At 34.6% G+C, this 19954-nt stretch overlaps 1 long non-coding RNA gene across 1 annotated transcript; it reads right to left on the bottom strand.

Moving 5' to 3' along the window:
* Positions 1-11405: 11405 nt before the first annotated feature.
* LOC130014254 (uncharacterized) lies at positions 11406-19679 on the bottom strand. The gene is made up of 6 exons (XR_008789229.1): positions 19486-19679; positions 19261-19289; positions 18500-18628; positions 18156-18314; positions 17310-17384; positions 11406-16892 (listed from the first exon to the last, which is right to left on the bottom strand). It is a non-coding gene; the product is annotated as an uncharacterized LOC130014254 (long non-coding RNA).
* Between the last annotated feature and the right edge of the window lie 275 nt (positions 19680-19954).

The following is a 19954-nucleotide window of genomic DNA, read 5'->3' as shown; positions in this document are numbered from 1 at the left end:
CTGATTCCCTTCAGTCGGACGGCTTTCCCTAGCTGCAACTTCTCCACCCCATTCAAAGCATCAACTTGCATCACAACAAGTGGACGGGCAACACTAAGCTCACCCCAGAAGAGCCCCTCCGAACATGAAGAATATTGTCATGCAGTGGACCTCGATTGCTGGTAGGGTGACCCACCATAAATAAATATCTCCAAATATCTCGACAATTACGCCACAATATTTATATATATATACCAAGCCTTAAATCAGTTTCACACAATTATAGTCACTAAATAAACGATCATGCTGTACTTAATAAGCTATGACCATTTAATGATCTATAAATAATAGGCTGAAACTGGTTCCAAGTTTCGTCCATAACATCCAGACACTTTTGAGTAAAAGATAGGTTACGTGCCCCTGTTTTGAAATTCGTCTCGCTTAACCAGTGTACCGACCATTCTACGTCTGATTGACAGGTCGGGATAATCAAGACTACCTTTTTACGAAACATAACAGAAAGCTGGAACAAGAAATTGAATTTATAAAAACGCACGTTAGCCAGCTCAACAATTGTTTTAAGAAGCTTGTAAAAGTAAAATGAAACTACTGCTAGTATCACGTTCCTGCTAACGAAAGTGATTCAGAGATATTATTTGTACTAAACCAAAAGATGCCGCTCTTAATGATAAAGCAATTTAAAAAATAAAACGAACGTAATTTCTAAATCTGCTGTAATAACCAAGAAGCTTAATTTTACTGCTATTCAAAATCGTCTACAATAAATTTTTGACGGCTGTAATAGTTAATAGATTTGTAGAGAATTGCAAGTGCCATGGCTATTTATAGTATTATACTGTCAGAAAGTTGGTCTCGACACGGCTAATGTGCACGCTTCAGTGGTAGTCTCGAACTATCAGCGGTGGACTGTATTGCTGGATGAGAAATGGTGATCACAATTCAAGATAGCGGCTGGAGAAAGTGGTTTTCATCAGCGCTCTGCCTAAAGCAATTCTTCTCAACCTTTTTTCGCCAACGGCACACATTGGAACACATGAAAAAAATAGTGCCACACCTGGCTAAATATATATGAAAAATATTTGAATTTTGCACAATAAAAACATGGCAAGTCATAGACGGCATACAACCGTAGACACAGACTAGTCATAGACACACCCCTGTAAACGTAGGCAGTGATGTTGATAGCTTCCATGAACGATTATAGAAGATTATAGAACTGTCTCGAGCTATTCCACAAAATAATTAAGGACAGATTAAAGATTGATAAGTTGATATTGATAGATGCCGCGCATAGAGTCGGACCCAAATCTTAACCAAACCAGGCTGTTGTCGGACAAGTCCATCCAATACCAACACATCATAGACGCATCATTGTGCGTTTTATGAGACGCGATGAAAGACAATTAGTACAATCAAATAGGAAACAAACTGGCATATCTATATCCGAAGACATGACACAAGTCAATGTGAAACTACAATCAGCTGTACAAAAACACCCCCTTGTGAAATCAGCGTGGTTTTTCGAAATGGTAAGGTTCGAGCAGAGGGCCATAGTGGCAAAACTTGCCATGTTGAATTATACCCTGATGTAAATGATCAACTTATAAAGTATTTATCTGGCTGAAGAAATCTTTAAAAACATGTGCAAAGCCAAATTCTGAATGTTGGTTCAACGTATGGTCGTAATCTGTTAAATATACGAGAATAACCCGAATGTGTGTCTCAAAATTATACTACGCATGCAGATGTCTACCCCCACAGTCAATAAACTTAAAATCAAACTAACAGTTCAACTGCTGTGCACACTTCGATGTTCATAATTGGCTACCATATTCTTTGTCATCTACTCGCTTGTTTGAAGTACATGTAAAACCCATGACAGCTATGATAGATGTGCAGATACTGTTATAATAATGCCTGTCGCTGTGTCCACAAACACTAAACTCTACAGCTGATGTGTTCCACCCTTTTACCTCATTTCCTTGTTATCTTATGAGGATTATAGACTAGTTACTGAATACAAAAAAATTATTATATCATTGTATAATATAACATAGCTCCACCTATATATTCTTATGTAATAATGTTAGGAATTGTATAAACTCCAATTGTTTATAAACTGGAAGTATACTAAAATACAATTGTCTTCATGATCACTATCCCTCTTTCTTTCCTTGATTACAGCAAGTGCATTTAATGAGTAAAATTGTATAGTAGCAGACAGCTTTTTTATTTGAAGGACCTTTTAAATATCGAAAATAAATTTAATCATTACAATTTCAAAGAGCATATTTCAAGTAAATGTAATCATATATGTACGAACATATATACTTCCAGCTAAATTTGTTAATACTTAAATATTCTGTACATATAAGTATATTGTATATTCATAAACCTTCCACCATTTTTTTATATGTGCCTTTTACATACCTTACATCATTCCACATAAATTGATAGAGATAGCACACTTAAGCTTGAGACAAACCTGTTTTCTAAAGCACATCATGTAAAACCTTGTAAAATTGTTTGATAGCATAACTATAATCAAAAATCCAGACTACGGTAAATATGTTAATCAATAAAGATATGTGAATTTAGATATAAACGTCATATGTAGCACTTGATAACTTTTAAAAAGGAAAGATTTCGCTGGCACAATTATAATTCATTGAAAAATGTTAACATGAAATAAATACAAAACGTTAAATTTCAAGTATAAACTCCAATTGTGTGGTGTACACACAAAACCAGTCCCCTGCTCATTTGATAAACGCACTCACTCTGTGACTTCTGTCACAGACATAATTACCGTTATAATGTTGTCTTGATTGAAAAAACCAAAAGCAAAATCCCACGCCCGAAAAGGTGGCACAAAAAATCTAATTTCTGTGATATAATATTGGTTACACGTTCTTGTAAATAAACCTAGGTATTTGAATATTATAACCATTATCACCATCCACAACTATTAGTATTATATATATGCATTTATACAATATATGTGGACCCATCACGGCATAATGAGTCGCAATGAGGAATTTTTTAAAATTGAGTTATTGTTATTTTGACATTCTCCAGCTCAATACCTTCAATTTGAATCGGGCAAAATCTGACTGAGCTGTGTCCGTTTGAAGCCACCCAAATCACCAAAGTAAGTTTAGAGAAAATTTCAAAAATCAAGTCAAAGATTTGTTATGTTTCAAAACAAAATCCCATGGCAACCAGGCCATTTATTTGCTGTTTTGTCGTTGAATATTGTTTTCTAAAGGTTTTCAGGGGTGCTGAAGACGAAAATTGTAGTAAAAATTTAATCCAACAATTTCCGCCATCTTTTTTCAAAATGGACGCCAAAATGACAAATTTTCAAGTTTTCACAAGCTTTGTGTTTACTAATGTCATTGTATGTGTTTTTAGGGGTGCTACATCCAAAAATTGTAGTACCAGATTTTATCCATGAAAATGGCGACCAAAATGACAATTCTTATCTGGAGAGCATGCACTGGAATAACCGAGAAATAGGCAATTTTGTATGAGTCAATTATCTTTCGATTTTCATTTGATGCCTAATGCCCATTATGACTAGGTCAAACAAATTTACAGTGTTACTGGAAATGACGTCTTTTGGACAAAAACTATATTTTTAGCCTTAAAACATATATTTTATTCAAATGAGTCTTATTAGGGTTTCACACTGCGTAGCTTGTGTGAAACACTATTGTTTTTGTTCGGATTATTATTCTTCTTCTTCATATTATTATTTTTCCATTTGAGCATATCTCAGAAACTACTCGTCCGATAGTGGGTTTGACTTAAATTTTAAAGCTATTTCTAACGTTCTGCGTCAATGCGAAATGTCCGAAATCACCGAAGTTGTCGTTTTTCGAAATTTTGCCGTAATGGTTTCAACAATGGTCGGATTGTAATATACTATTCAAAAAAAGTAGGGGATATTTGATTTTTAAGCGTTATTAAAGTCACCTAATGAAACTGACGAAGAAACAAATGACAAAATGAAATGAAGTTCACATTCATCGATTTATTCCAAATGATCGTTAGACTAAGTAAGGCACAGACTGACCATTATAAGGGTAAAATGATACCCGGAGTCAAACAGCAAAGTTACCACAGCATCACAACCAAGTCAGTAACGGGTAAATCCTCCTCTGTTTGCCAAACAAGCATTGATCCGACGTGGCATACTCCTAATGAGACGTCTAAGGTCATTTTGGTCCAGATTGTCCCATTCCTGTTGCAACGCAGCAGCAAGTTCTTGGACATTGGCAGGACGTTGTTGACGTTGACGTAACCTCTGTCCAACCATGTCCCAGACATGCTCGATGGGGGAGAGGTCGGGACTCAGTGCTGGCCAAGGTAATGTGGTGATGTTCTGTTGTTGGAGGTAACCTGTAACGATCCTGGCCCTGTGACATCTTGCGTTGTCATCCTGGAAGATGAAACGGCGGCCATGACGTCGTGCGAACGGCACAACATGGACTGCCAAGATGTTGTCCCGGTAGTACTGGCCTGTAACACGCCCTGCAACAACATGTAAAGCCGTTCTTCCAGCAACAGTGATGCCTCCCCACACCATAACAGAACCACCCCCAAATCGATCATGTCTGATGACGTTAACGTCTTGGAAGCGCTCGTTTCGACGACGCCACACCCTCCTACGTCTGTCCAAAAAATCAACAGTGAACCTTGACTCATCTGAAAACATCACATTGCTCCAGCGTCGATTATCCCAGTGTTGACGATCCCTACACCAACGACGTCTTGCCTGAATGTGATGATCTCTCAAACAAGGGATCACGCGAGGACGTCGGGCGCGAAGGTGACCCCTATGCAGTCGATTTCGAATCGTCTGGCCACTCACTCTCACACCAGTGTCTGTTTGAAGACGAGCGCTGATCTGATTAGCTGTGATGACACGATTTCTCAAGGCCAAGGTACGGATAAATCGATCCTGGGCTTGAGTTGTCGCCCTTGGTCGACCTGAGCGGGGTCTGTCCTGTACAGATTGTGTATCACGGTATCTGGACCATAGCCTGCTTATGACAGACTGAGAAACATTCATCGTCCGCGCCACAACCGCCTGTGTTGTGCCGATCTGTAGCATGCCAAGGGCACGTAACCTTTCATTTTGGGTAAGCCGACGCATATCAAAATTTGTTTTCTGGTCACTAAAACAATTAAACTGATGTTTCCACCCTGGAATTCAATGCCACAATGACTGTAACATTCAAAGTCAGAGTCGTGCAAATCTTGGGTTGGACCCCCATGATGATCCCAAGCATCACCTGCATTCCATGCGGTAGCTATTGGTGCGTTTGGGCGTCACATGTAACTGGAAATGTTTCTTCTGTTAGGTTCTATAGTGACTTTTTTCGTAGTCATTTGCATATTTTAGTATTATGCCCCCAAAATCAAATATCCCCTACTTTTTTTTGAATTGTATATTTGATACATTTTGACATAGCCGGAGACAAGGCACATAGCTACAGTTCTTTAGATTTTTTTATTTTCGACGAATCTTGGGAGATATTAGGCGGCAAATTTGGAAAATTTAAATTTTTACAAAATACTTTTTTATTAATGAATATTTTTATGTGGTATTTTACCTAAGGTTAAAGAGTCATCTGATTTGAAAAAATATGGCAACATTTTTTGTCATCGTATTTTTTTTTTTTTTTTTTTCAGTTTTTCAGTCCTGGATTTACATGTAATTATTTATTGTTCGATTTGTATAAAACAAAGTTCATATGCTCCGTGGTCCAAAATGTCATTTTTTTTTTTGTTACCGGTACATTTTCATTTTCGGCAACGGGACTTACGTAAATTTAGCAAAAGCTGCAATTCTGACAGTTCGGTACCACTTTTTGAAAGCAAATATTATTTTTTTCAAATCTGGTATGACTGAAAGGGTGTGCCCTGTTAAGGCGCAGAAATCATCGCGCTCAGTTTTTTTAATTTTTATTTTGTTTTTTGATCATTTTGATTTATAGGTGAAAAAAGGTGAAAAAAATGAGCTATTCACAACCCATTCAGGCTTTTCATAGTTTAAAATATTTCTTCGCAACTTTCATAAACTAGTAGCAATAATCCATACGAAGAGAATGTATGTGAAAATTAGTTTGTAATATGAGTAGCTGCGGAGAAATGGGCAATTTTGCATGAGGCACTTTTTACGCTAGTTTGCCTGTAAAAGAGTCAATTATTATTGGATTTTCATACAAGTGATACCATTTGATGCGTAATGTCAATTTGAACTAGGTCAAAGCAATTTAACATTTTCAATGTCACCGGAAATGACGTAATTAGGGCAAAAGCTGTATTTAGAGCCTTCAAAACCAATAATTTAGTCAAATGAGTCATATTTGTTATTCGATTTTCATAATATTTTCAGTGTGTGATACCTAATGTCATTTATGATTTCATACAAGTAATTAAAGATTTTCATTATCACCGGAAGTAACGCCATTTTGGCAAAAACTGTATTTTTAGCCTTCAAAACAGATATTTTATTCAAATGAGTCTGATTTGTAATGCTTTTCATATTATGATATTTGATTCCAATCAAAAAATAGATTGAACCCACGCGATCATACAGATACCAACAAATGGTTTCTAACTTGTACGGTTGCAGAGAAATAGACGATTTTCTACTAGTCACTTTTCAAGGTTTTTGATCTATAAAAGTGGCAATTATTATTCAATTTACATAAAATTTGCACCATGTGATGCCTTGTGCCATTTCTTATTTCATAGAACTAATTTAACATTGTCATTATCACCGGAGGTACTGTACACTTACATGTAAAAAAAATGTATAAAAGAAATTGATATTGCTGGATTTGGTTGATTCTGCGTCCATTTTATTTGATGTGTGCAATGCTTATGTGGAAACCTGTTTAATGGATATGTTTAAGAGTAACGTGGTACCAGTGAAACCCGTCATTACTGCATCGCAGTTCTAGTGATGGTTGTTTTTTCCTCTTGAGTATATCTTAATGAATATTTCTTTATGGTAGTTTATCCAGTGCTAAAGGGTCGTCTGATTTGAGCAAAAATGTCAACAATTTTTGTCTACATAATTTTGCTTGGCCGCCATTGGCTAATTCAGTTTTTCTCTCCTAGATTGATTATTAATTGTTCGATTTGTTTAAAACAAACTTCATATGCTCCTTTTTCAAAAATGTCATTTTTTATGTTACCGATAGAGTTATCTGTCGGCACCGAAAGTGACTTAATTTTAACAAAAACTATAATTTTGACAGTTCAGTACCACTTTTTGAAAGCAAATATTATTTTTCAAAATTTGATATTACCAAAAGGATGCGCCATCAAAGGCGCACAAAACATCGGACTCAGTTTTTTTAATTTCGATTTCGTTTTCGGCCTATTTCGATTAAAATGTGAACCAGCGGCTGCCAGGCAGGATATGCCCACATTTTCGAGAGATGGATAGAGAACAAGCTTAAAAGAAAGTGATTTTTCCTACAATCAAGGGCCATAATTCAGGAAATTACAATTCAGTATGCGCAAATATCGAAAGGAACCGAGATCTTTGTGTTATAAACTTACATTTCACGTTTCAACAAAATCGGATTAAAATTGTGACCTCTATAGGGTCCACAACCTTGATATACCATATTTTTACGCTATTTGAGAACGAACGGCGGCCATTTTGTCTGTCAATTTTGGGCCGATTTTCACGAAATTCGAAATCAGCCTTCCTTAGGGTGTAACGGTGATATAATAATACGTTTTTTTTAAATCGGATAAAAATTATGACCTCTATAGGGTCCACAAGCTAAAAACGCGATTTTTCGTACATTCAGGGGCCATAATTCAGGAAGTTACGGTCCGATATGCGCGAATATCGAAAAGAACCGAGATCTTTGGGTTATAAACTTACAATTCAAATTTTAACAAAATCGGATAAAAATTGTGACCTCTATAGGGTCCACAAGCTAAAAACGTGATTTTTCGTAAAATCAGGGGCCATAATCCATGAAGTTTCGATCCGATACATGCCAATATCGAAAGCAGCCGCGATCTTTTGGGGATAAACCTATATTTCAAGTTTCGTCAAAATCGGATAAGAATTGTGACCTGTAGAGAGTCCACAAACAATTGTGGGCGTATAAAAAAGGTGTAAAATTAAGCTATTTACAACCCATTCAGCGTTTCATATTTTAAAATATTTCTTCGTAACTTTCATAAACTCGTAGCAATAATGCATAGGAAGAGAATGTATGTGAAAATTAGTAATGTGAGCAGTTGCCGAGAAATAGGCAATTTTGCACGCGTCACTTTTCACATTATTTTGCCTGTAAAGGAGTCAATTATTATTCGATTTTCAATTTATTTTTTACCATTTGATGCCTTATGCCAATTTTGACTAGGGCATACTAATTTAACATTTTCACTGTCACCAGAAATGACATCATTTGGACAAAAACTGTATTTTTAGCCTTAAAATCAGATATTTTATTCAAATGATTCTTATTTGTAATGTTTTTTAAAAATTATGATATTTGATTCGAATTAACAAATAGAATAAACCCATACGATCATACAGATACCACAAAATGGTTTCTGACTTGTATGGTTGCAGATGATTTTCTACAAGTCACTTTTCATGACTTATCAGATTTTCATAAATTTTCACCATGTGATGCCTTATGCCATTTATTATTTTATAGAACTAATTTAACATTTTCATTATCACCGGAAGTAATGACATTTTGGCAAAAACTGCATTTTAAGCGGTCATTTTTTTTTTTGAAGTGGGTTGTATTTATTATTTGTTTAACAATATGATATTTGTCGAGAAATAACCAATTCTGTGGGAATCTGTTTATCGGTTTCATTGGTACCGGAAGTGATGAGTTCAAGGGTAACGTTTCACCGAAAGTGACATAAGTTGAAGGGTAACGTGGCAACAGTTAAACCCGTCATTACTGCTTCGCAGTTCTAGTTTGTAATGTTTTTTCATAGCGGACCTTGATTTCCTTGATTAAGGCCCCCGATTGTATGGAAATTGTACGAAAAAAATCGACATTTTAGTTTTTTGATCCTCCAGACGTCACGATTTTTATTTGATTTTAAAAACCATTTAAATATATCACCTTTTCATCCTATTGTAGGCTAATCAAGAATTTCGGGACAATTGAATAGAAAATGTCCGACAAAATGGCCTTGTACGCAATTGTGTAAATGTAATACGAAGATTGTTGACCCCCTAGAGGTCGCAATTATTGTCGGATTTTGATGAAACTTAAAATATATCTCAGTACCTTTCAATACTCCCGCATTTCAGACCATAACTTCTTGGATTAAGGCTACTGATCATATACGAAAAATTGTGGGTTTTTTTTATAACTTGTTCTCTATCCATCTCTTGCAAAATGTGGCAGTATCTTGCCTGGCAACCGCTGGTTGTATAATATATATTTAAGATGTGGACCTAATAGACCCACTGGCCTACAAAGAGCATTTTAAAATAGTATGTGGTGATCTAAAGGGGACATAACTTGCATGCGACGACGTGAGTAATTCGTGATTTTTGGCAGTGGAGGTTATTTCATAAGTTAAAAATTCATGCTTTTTGGCTAATGTTAGGGTTAGGATTAGAGCATTCCATATTTTAAGTGTGTAGTTGAGTTTTTCAAATAGCCAAGTATATGTAAAATAGAGCCTTTGAATACCGATTTAAGGAAACTTGTTTAAGTGGATAAATTAAGTATTTTTATTTAACTTTAAGAAAACCTTTGAATACAGACCTAGATGTTGATTTATTTCGACCACTTGGACATCTAATAAAATGAACTCAACCGTAAGATTTCATATTAATCTGTACCAGCCGTAGTTGATTGAACGTGGTTTCAACCATTTTCCGCCTTTACTTTTCAACTCGACAGTGCATTATTTGCATTTTGCGCTAAAATATCAAATTTCTCATGACTTAATCCACACCAATATGTACTTAGATTATTTAACATTTAATTAAGAAAACAAAATTAAAATACCAACGCTAGATTATGTCACGGCTTAGATTCAATGGGATTTAAAACAAAAAAAAAACAACCAATATTTCCGCGGAAACAAAATATATAGGACGTTAAATCCCATTTCAATTGATTTGAATAACGGAACACAAAGATTTAAAGCTCTGTGAGTTAGGTTCAGTGTTCGATCATGGGATTGGCTGAAAAATTTCATCGGATTTCCAGGCGTGGTTGGGAAGAAAACCCGAGATCCCTTGTACATATTTTGGTAACATGCCCCTCATAGCACACTTTATGACGTATGTCCGTCTTCATTAGCCCAGTCGGTGCAGAACGGTAGGACGTTAAAGCCCATTTCCTTTCATTTTGTTATAAGCTAATATTGAAACACAAGCTATTAGTTTTTCGTAATTTGCCAAAATCGACAATTCGAAAGGAAAAGGCAGTTTAATTAAATCCAGAAATAGAAAAAGTCTGTGCATTACCATGTATAGAATGAATAAAAACCAGGGAATGTACGGACTATTTCTATTTTTCTTGCGTTCTCTTATCTAGTGACATTCAATTACTTTTTTGAAATGTCGGGTTTCCTCTCAGTCTCACACAACTTTTGATCTTTGAAGGAATTATTAGTGAGCAAAAATTCGCCCGTGTATTTGTTTTCACTCATCACTTCGGTCAGTTATATAGAGGGATAACTCGTGTTTACCTTTTGCGTTCGTCACTTCCGTTTGTTGAATCCTTCATTACTCATCTATCGTAGTGATCTGTGATAAAATAATATTTGGAACGTGTTTAACCAGTTCTATAACATATGGGATAATGACCGACACCAATATTGTCCTTTAATTCTCTGAGGAGGTTGGGGGGGGGGGCGTGCGCGTTAGATAAGGTCAGTCATGTGATCAATTTGTTTTCGACTTGCCACTGGTGGATTCTCTCCCCACGGCTCAAGACCAATATGCACAAACAAATTATTTAAATACATTTGAACCACATGTTAGTCAGGAAATGACCTAGTCTGTGACGAGTTGACGTTAAAGCCCCACTTCTCTCATATTAATTTCGTTGATTAACCCAACAAGGGCTTCGTTGATTAACCCGACGAGGGTTCAACGCTTTTTCGTGCAATAGATGAAACAGTGTAACAAAATGGGCCGAAGGGAACCTACACCTATAGCATCTGAGGGGCCGATAAAGCTAAACAAAACTTGTAACCTGTGAAATTGTTATCTCAAATTAATAAGATGCCTCATGTTTCTTCCATGATAATCGTCACTTCCCTGAACATTGATTTCAGAGCTATTTTTCATCTACCACCGCCGTGTTAAACATTTCGCAGCAAAATTAAAAGGCTGGTGTTCCGCCACCCTATCAGATTCAAAACACAGCGATGGTGAAATATTTTATTTGTAAATGATTTTTAACTACATCTATCAGTAATTAATTGATTAACAAACAATAATATAATCTTTTAAATTATCAATTGGTCCATATTAAACAATATTTTAAAAGCTATGAAATGCGGTTGCTCCTAAAATCATATCCACCCCGCACCCACTACTACATGTTGGTATGTCGAAAATTTCGAAATAATTTTGACCCATTCTAATTCCCATAAAGGTTTATGTTCCAAGTTTAGAAAAATAGAAAATTTAGAATGTTGACCTATTGCATGATGGTCTGGCGGTCAGGATCCCCCCCCCCCACCTTCAAATCATTTTGGTATGCAGAAACTTTCGAAATATTTTTTACCCCGTTCAAATTCCCATAAAGATTTGTACCAAGTTTAGAAAAATGGAAAATTTAGAAGTTTGACATGTAGCATTACAGACCTACAGGCATAAAATAATGGGCGTAAAAAACCCAAAATAATGTTTAATATGGGAGTACAAAAAAACACACAACCTATATAATGAGTATTTATTTAACATAAGATAATCATTATGATTATAATAAAGAAAAATCATATGTCGATGATATTGTCCCAAGAGTAATATCAGCGAAAAACAAATATAAATTAAAACATCTTATGCGTCTGACAAAATCCTACAAACACAATAATGCACATAATAATATCGAAAAAACATTAAATATTCTGTCAGGAAAGCCTACAGTCTTTAAAGATATTATTCTAAGGTAATTATTTGAGTAATATAAGAGAATTACAGACCTAACGTCCATATAAAGTATTATGTTACCCAAAATTAAACATTCTGATCTTTGTAGGCGTTTATGACATGAGTGGTCTGTGTTGAGAGCCGGCTACCCAACCCTAACTCCCATTTAGGAAGGGGGAGGTAGGATTTTCCCAAGTGCTCTGATCAACCGGAAGTGTTTACTCACTGCTGACCTTACATTTTAATAAACATAATCATGCACATAATATAAATGAAAAATAATAACAGCAGACGTCTGTAGACGACTTCATTAGAAAAATACTAGTTTGGCAATAACAAAGCTTATTTAGATGAAAACAAAAAAAAATCATGTTGGTTTGTCGAAAGTTTCGAACAAATTGTAATTTCGAAATGGTTATTTCTAATGGCGTATTCAGTTACCAACGACAAACACAATAATACACATTATATGTGAATATTTGTTTCCAAAAAACATTAAATATTCTGCCAGAAAAGCCTACAGTCTTTAAAGATATTATTCTAAGGTAATTATTTGAGTAATATAAGTGAATTACAGAAATAAACCTTAATAAAAACCTCCCCTCGAAAACAATAAAAATATGAAAAGATAACATCTTTTAACAAAAAAATCCTGTTGCTCGGTCGAAAGTTTCGAAAGAGTTGTAATTTGACATCATGAAGAATCCATAAAGTTTTGTACCAAGTTTAGAAAAATGGAAAATTTAGAAGTTTGACATGTAGCATTACAGACCTACAGGCATAAAATAATGGGCGTAAAAAAAAACAAAATAATGTTTAATATGGGAGTACAAAAAAACACACAACCTATATAATGAGTATTAATTTAACATAAGATAATCATTATGATTATAATAAAGAAAAATCATATGTCGGTGATATTGTCCCAAGAGTAATATCAGCGAAAAACAAATATAAATTAAAACATCTTATGCGTCTGACAAAATCCTACAAACACAATAATGCACATAATAATATCGAAAAAACATTAAATATTCTGTCAGGAAAGCCTACAGTCTTTAAAGATATTATTCTAAGGTAATTATTTGAGTAATATAAGAGAATTACAGACCTAACGTCCATATAAAGTATTATGTTACCCAAAATTAAACATTCTGATCTTTGTAGGCGTTTATGACATGAGTGGTCTGTGTTGAGAGCCGGCTACCCAACCCTAACTCCCATTTAGGAAGGGGGAGGTAGGATTTTCCCAAGTGCTCTGATCAACCGGAAGTGTTTACTCACTGCTGACCTTACATTTTAATAAACATAATCATGAACATAATATAAATGAAAAATAATAACAGCAGACGTCTGTAGACGACTTCATTAGAAAAATACTAGTTTGGCAATAACAAAGCTTATTTAGATGAAAACAAAAAAAAAATCATGTTGGTTTGTCGAAAGTTTCGAACAAATTGTAATTTCGAAATGGTTATTTCTAATGGCGTATTCAGTTACCAACGACAAACACAATAATACACATTATATGTGAATATTTGTTTCCAAAAAACATTAAATATTCTGCCAGAAAAGCCTACAGTCTTTAAAGATATTATTCTAAGGTAATTATTTGAGTAATATAAGAGAATTACAGAAATAAACCTTAATAAAAACCTCCCCTCGAAAACAATAAAAATATGAAAAGATAACATCTTTTAACAAAAAAATCCTGTTGCTCGGTCGAAAGTTTCGAAAGAGTTGTAATTTGACATCATGAAGAATCCATAAAGTTTTATGTCCCAAGTATAGACAATGAACAATTTTGAATGTTGACCTAACGTCCTTATAAAGTATTATGTTACCCCATATGAAACATTTTGATCTTTGTAGGCGTTTCGGACATCAGTGGTCAGTATTGAGAATCTATCGGAAGTGTTTACTCACTGCTGACCTTACATTGTAATTAAACATAATAATGCATATAATATAAATGAAAAATAAAAACAATAGATATCTGTAGACAACTTCATTAGAAAAATACTAGTTTGGCAATAACAAAGCTTATTTAGATGAAAACAAAAAAAATCACGTTGGTTTGTCGAAAGATTCGAACAAATTGTAATTTCGAAATGGTTATTTCTAATGACGTATTCAGTTACCAACGACAAACACAATAATACACATTATATGTGAATATTTGTTTCCAAAAAACATTAAATATTCTGCCAGAAAAGCCTACAGTCTTTAAAGATATTATTCTAAGGTAATTATTTGAGTAATATAAGAGAATTACAGACCTAACGTCCATATAAAGTATTATGTTACCCAAAATTAAACATTCTGATCTTTGTAGGCGTTTATGACATGAGTGGTCTGTGTTGAGAGCCGGCTACCCAACCCTAACTCCCATTTAGGAAGGGGGAGGTAGGATTTTCCCAAGTGCTCTGATCAACCGGAAGTGTTTACTCACTGCTGACCTTACATTTTAATAAACATAATCATGAACATAATATAAATGAAAAATAATAACAGCAGACGTCTGTAGACGACTTCATTAGAAAAATACTAGTTTGGCAATAACAAAGCTTATTTAGATGAAAACAAAAAAAAATCATGTTGGTTTGTCGAAAGTTTCGAACAAATTGTAATTTCGAAATGGTTATTTCTAATGGCGTATTCAGTTACCAACGACAAACACAATAATACACATTATATGTGAATATTTGTTTCCAAAAAACATTAAATATTCTGCCAGAAAAGCCTACAGTCTTTAAAGATATTATTCTAAGGTAATTATTTGAGTAATATAAGAGAATTACAGAAATAAACCTTAATAAAAACCTCCCCTCGAAAACAATAAAAATATGAAAAGATAACATCTTTTAACAAAAAAATCCTGTTGCTCGGTCGAAAGTTTCGAAAGAGTTGTAATTTGACATCATGAAGAATCCATAAAGTTTTATGTCCCAAGTATAGACAATGAAAAATTTTGAATGTTGACCTAACGTCCTTATAAAGTATTATGTTACCCCATATGAAACATTTTGATCTTTGTAGGCGTTTCGGACATCAGTGGTCAGTATTGAGAATCTATCGGAAGTGTTTACTCACTGCTGACCTTACATTGTAATTAAACATAATAATGCATATAATATAAATGAAAAATAAAAACAATAGATATCTGTAGACAACTTCATTAGAAAAATACTAGTTTGGCAATAACAAAGCTTATTTAGATGAAAACAAAAAAAATCACGTTGGTTTGTCGAAAGATTCGAACAAATTGTAATTTCGAAATGGTTATTTCTAATGACGTATTCAGTTACCAACGACAAACACAATAATACACATTATATGTGAATATTTGTTTCCAAAAAACATTAAATATTCTGCCAGAAAAGCCTACAGTCTTTAAAGATATTATTCTAAGGTAATTATTTGAGTAATATAAGTGAATTACAGAAATAAACCTTAATAAAAAACCTCCCCTCGAAAACAATAAAAATATGAAAAGATAACATCTTTTAACAAAAAAATCCTGTTGCTCGGTCGAAAGTTTCGAAAGAGTTGTAATTTGACATGAAGAATCCATAAAGTTTTATGTCCCAAGTATAGACAATGAAAAATTTTGAATGTTGACCTAACGTCCTTATAAAGTATTATGTTACCCCATATGAAACATTTTGATCTTTGTAGGCGTTTCGGACATCAGTGATCAGTATTGAGAATCTATCGGAAGTGTTTACTCACTGCTGACCTTACAATGTAATTAAACATAATAATGCATATAATATAAATGAAAAATAAAAACAATAGATATCTGTAGACAACTTCATTAGAAAAATACTAGTTTGGCAATAACAAGCTTATTTAGATAAATTGATGACCATTGGCGATATATAACAATAGTTAAATCCAAATTGCAAACGAACCCCATCAATATTTGAATCAAAATGTTACAGTATAAAAACATTAGCTAACAAGTCTTGGAAACACCTTTACATAGAGAAGTGATTTGATAGACTTTTAGTGAGGATATCGGTTTAAACTGCAGGACGAAACAACCCCAAATGTTATGTTCCAAAGAAACGAAGCAAACTGCCTATATCTATGTATGAAGAAACTGTACGGACAGGAGAAGGTGTTTATTTTGTGTATGTATGAAGAAACTGCCTGTCCCATCTGACCGTCGGTGTGCTTTCTCCCGATAGAGATAAACATATTTGGTGTGATCTTTGTTGATGAAGTTATGGTGTTTATTTTGTGAATGTATGAAGAAATTGTCCGTCCCATCTGACCGTCGGTATGTTTTCTCCCGATAGAGATAAACATATTTGGTGTGATCTTTGTTGATGAAGTTATGGTTTTTATTTTGTGTATATATGAAGAAACTGTCCATCCCATCTGACCGTCGGTATGTTTTCTCCCGATAGAGATAAACATATTTGTTGTGATCTTTGATGAAGTTATGACATGTTAGTCTCGGCATAACAGATGGACTCGGTCCCTCAAGTAGTTTTACACCCCAAGCCTAACTAAAAGTCAATGTTTTCAAGGGGTCCGTATTTTAAAATGTGTTTCAAACTTGTCAACATAATGTTCTTTACTGTACCTACGTGTATTAGACAGACCCATGAAAATTTAGAAAATATATATAGTACATGCAGTACATACATAAACCTGCTATTGCCAATCTAGAATTTCCCTGTTAATGTTCCATTTCCCAGTCGAGTTCCTGGAACCATAAACGGCCGCTTGACATCCATCCAAGTCACAGCTGGAAAAAAGGTAAAATGTGACAATTAAATGGTCCACATGAACAATTTCCTTTTAAAAAGGACATAGTTGAAAATCTGCCCATCTGTACAACACGATTAATATTTCAGCAAATCTGAAAAGTTTTCGAAAACTACCAACAGACATGCTGTATTGTTTTGCGACTATAGAAAATCTCATCTTGCAGCTGAAGTATGATTTGTTCACAGTAAATTCATCTAAGAACTACCATTGAATGTACCTATGGCGACCAAGTGATACGTTCAGTTGAAATGTTACAGTTCTGAAGGCGTAATTTCTATTTCCACGAATGTCTCAGTCAATATGTATAATTTGATTCAAAGACCACCATATTATGTAATTAAGCATATCGCATGGACTTTAATTTGAATTATTTATAAATAAATGCTATTAATACCTCCCCTGTCTGTGTCCTATAACCGTGGTAATCATCATCGTATTGATCATTCGGCGCCTTAACATTGTTGTGGTCCTGTAAAATATACGATTATATATTTTGTGTTTATAACATCGGGCACTATCTTGGCATGCTAATAGACACATTTCAACAGCCAAAGACAAACTTGCAGCCTAGAGGAACTAGAGAAGTTGTAATTAGCAAGTATGTATGGTTTTTAAATGTTCTAAAATAAGGATCCAATAGTGAATTATTAGACATACACAATATGTAATATATTTGAACTCTTTTAACACAATCAGCTACCCTCATTCGTGAAATTTCTAATTGTGGACATCAATTTGAAGACACCGAACATTTTTTTATTGAAATGCTCCTGATGTTCAGATGCCCGAAATAAAACAATAAATAATTTATCGACTATTCATCGAAACACTCAATATTTTTAAAACTGTCCATTCGTTTTTCGAAATCACCAGACGGTTCCAGGGACAACTATAAACACTCATCATTGTAAATATATTCTCACTATAATCATACTTGCACGTGTACATTGATTATTAATATCTAAAATGTAAATGCATGTATCTATATCTGACAGGGAGAGGGGTTTAATATAGGCTATGTCTGTTCCCCAATCCCTATTCAGATACAGATCTGAATAAAATATTGCTTATAAAAAAAAACATTTCTTTGAAATACCACTACCGTTTCGGTTCATCGTGTTACGTTATACTGTACGACATTTTAAGTTCTAAATAAAACATAATGTTTGAAATTTTATATTACCGTAATAACACTTGCGATTTTGTTTTAGAAATAGAAAATATTGATATTAATGCTTACCTCATCAATTGCATTGACTGTACAATACCTCCATGTATAATATGCTCTGCGTCCCCACGATCATGTAAGAGAGGAGGATTATTCAGTTTCACGTTCTGTACATTCTAAATTTCCAGACTGCATCCAATTACAGTATATGTACTTTAACCGGCGCCGTCACTATTTTTAAGGAAAAAAAATATATTTATGTTTAGTTGATTCTGGCTAAACCCTTTATTTGTTTTCTATCAAACTTACAATAACAATCCTGTGAAATAGAATTGTTTCAAATTAGAATCTGTTCACACAATCTGTTTACTTTTGTCTTGCCTTATATTACCAAAGAATATTAAAATCTAACTCACCTGTATCCGTAAACTCTCTAGACCCCACTATCAACAATACATCTAAGTTTATCATAGAAACACGTTATACAAGGTTATCTTTACTGGACTCATGAGAAATTTGCAATTTACGTTAACGGCATTAAAAATCTAAGATAAAGAAAATATCAGAATATATTAAATATAGCACCCCTTACATAGCAAGCAAATGCAGCGAAAAACGTGCACCCCCCCCCCCAAAAAAAAAACAACAAAAAAACCCAAAAAACAAAAATATTAGTTGCCTAAAGAAGATGTAGGATTAGTCGATGCCATATTAATATATCCCAATTTAATTACTCCCCATGTCTATAACTTTCAACCAAAAAAAACTAATAATACATCATGGAAAACATCACATGATATTTACAAACGAATCTGGTGCACAAGCCAAGCTTATACAACAACAAGCCAAAATATAAAGACAGGCCCAGTATAAGATAAATAATAACGTGTGGACCTCTATTATATCATAAACTTTTTGTCTCCTATAGCGTAATTTGAAAATAAAACCCCATGAATTAATATTAGCGTTAACTCTTTTCCTAAACTCAAATCAATATGCGTATCAATTGACAAATTCATTGGTGTTGAATGGTTATATTTACAAATGTCAGTAACATTGGACTAGACCTGTGTCATAGGTCAGAGTAGCCAGATATAGGACGGGAACTTTTTCTATGTAGTTTGACGAATATATTGTAATATGGTGAAGATCTTTTATTTAAACAAATGTTGCTTACCCACAGAACAACTACCATGAAGCCATCGTCTGTAATATGTAATAGAAATATGGATAAATGTTATTAAATAAACAGTTTAATTCTGTGTGAAAGACTCTAGCCTTGGCCTGTATAGCAATCTAAAATTTTATGACGCTATGCCAAAGAAATACAAACTTTCATTATTCATGTGATGGAGGCGAAAAATCAGAATATTCTTCACATTTTGTCACTTGATTTGCATACCTTGTGAAAGCTGGAACATCCATGTCCACCTCGTCCCAGAAATCCAAGCGGAGTTCTCCACACCCCGTTTTCGTCCCCGGGTCGGCCTCGCTCCACCATCTCCATCGAGTCTTGGATCGTACGAAAGTGCGCGGTGACTGGACGAGAGATCGGGCTCAACAATCCCCCGCCTTCCGACCGCTTCGTTGCCTTCTAGAGAGAACTGTGGGCTAAATGATCCCCTGCCTACCGTTCTCCACCGTCTCGCGTCTTGGATCGTACGAAAGTGTGCGGTGACTGGACGAGTGATCGGGCTCAACGATCCCCCGCCTTCCGACCGCTTCGCTGCCTGTGACTTTACATGAGCATTAACTCCTCAGCACTGTACTCAGAGGGAATCCGATGTACCACGCATTTCTCACAGCTCGTCCACATCGTCCCGGAGAGCCAAGCGGAGTTCTCCGGTTTTCGTGACCGTGATAGTCGGTAG

This window comes from Patella vulgata, chromosome 9 (assembly GCF_932274485.2).
Source record: "Patella vulgata chromosome 9, xgPatVulg1.2, whole genome shotgun sequence".
Classification (NCBI taxonomy): Eukaryota; Metazoa; Mollusca; class Gastropoda; family Patellidae; genus Patella; species Patella vulgata.
Note: the sequence above shows the minus strand (reverse complement) of the source record. Positions and strands in the feature narration are given on the sequence as shown.